Below are 1,546 nucleotides of genomic sequence, written 5' to 3'. Positions count from 1 at the left end.
CATTTTCAGGATGATGACAAGTGAACTAAAAGAACGCTCAAGCATTCTAACTTCCATCTTGTCCCCGCCTTACCCCAGCAGGAGCCTCACCAAGAGTCTACTCACTTTCACCTCACCATTGTATAGCCTGGATTCTTTTGTAAACCTCGTTGCTGGTATTCGAGAGAGGAGGGCTCCCCAGATCCCTCCTATTCTTTTGGGGGTCTGGGATGGGAACTGAGGGAGATGCTTAGTGTCAAGGGCTGAGTTGGAATAGGGACCCCTCAGCAGCCAAGAGCCTCTCTCTTGCTCTTGCTAGGGTGGGTGGTCCAGGGTTTCTTGCTCCTTAGAGGCCATGACGTCCACCACCCTGTTGCGGTAGCCGTATTCATTGTCATAGCAGGAAATGAGCTTTACAAAGTTGTCATTGAGAGCAATGCCAGCCCCAGCATCAAAGGAGGAAGAGTGGGAGTTGCTGGTGAGGTTGCAGGAGACAACCTGGTCCTCAGAGTAGCCCAGGATGCCCTTTAGTGGGCCCTCGGTTGCCTGCTTCAACACCTTCTTGATGTCATTATACGTGGAAGCTTTCTCTAGGAGGCTTGTCAGATCTACGACAGATATACTGCTGGTAGGAACGCAAAAGGCCATGCCAATTGTCTTCTTATTCAGTTCTGGATGACCTTGCCTATGGCCTTGGCAGCACTAGTGGATGGAGGGATGATGTTCTGGGCATCCTCATGGCCATCATGCCACAGCTTTCTAGAGGGGCCATCCACAGTCTTCTGGGTGGCATTGATGGCATGGACTGTGGTCATGAATCCTTCCACAATACCAAAGTTGTCATGAATGACCTTAGCTGGGGGTGGGGGTGGGGTGGGCATAAACAGTTGGTAGTGCAGGAAGCATTACAGACAATTTTGAGTTGTCATACTTCTTGGGTTCACACCCATCACAAACACAGGGGCATCAGCAGAAGGGGCAAACATAATAACCCTTTTGGCCCCACTCTTCAAGTGGGCTCCAACCTTCTCCATAGTGGTGAAGACACCAGTAGCCCACACAACATAATCAGCAACAGTATCACCTCATTTGATATTGGTGGAACCTCGCTCCTGGGAGATGGTGATGGCCTTCCTGATGATGACAAGCTTCCCATTTTGAGTCTTGACTGTGCTGTTAAATTTGCCATGAGTAGAGTCATACTGGAACACGTAGACCACATGTCAATGATGACAACAATCTCCACTTTGCCAGATGAGCTGGCAGCCTTGGTAACCAGGTACCTTATATGGTTGAATCCACTCACTTCGTGTCAACATCATGTCTAAGGGATGCATGAGAGGATGAGTGTGTCTCTGGAACAGGGAGAAGCAGAGGTCTGTGACCTGGATTCTTATTTCAAAATGTCCACAGTATCTGTTTTAGGCCCATATCTTCTGGCACTAACAATTTTTAATGTTTAAGGGATGGAGAAGCTATTTCATAGCACGGACTCTTGAGCAGGCACAGTTCCCCTCAAAAACAAGGACAGTGTGAGCAGTGCTTACTGTGATCAACAAGGGTGCTA

General features: G+C 48.7%; 1 pseudogene; it reads right to left on the bottom strand.

Moving 5' to 3' along the window:
* Positions 1–236: 236 nt before the first annotated feature.
* Gapdh-ps93 (Glyceraldehyde-3-phosphate dehydrogenase, pseudogene 93) lies at positions 237–1,199 on the bottom strand (annotated as a pseudogene).
* Between the last annotated feature and the right edge of the window lie 347 nt (positions 1,200–1,546).

This window comes from Rattus norvegicus, chromosome 13, assembly GCF_036323735.1.
Source record: "Rattus norvegicus strain BN/NHsdMcwi chromosome 13, GRCr8, whole genome shotgun sequence".
NCBI classification, from domain to species: domain Eukaryota; kingdom Metazoa; phylum Chordata; class Mammalia; order Rodentia; family Muridae; genus Rattus; species Rattus norvegicus.
This window is presented reverse-complemented; position numbering and strand designations above follow the sequence as displayed.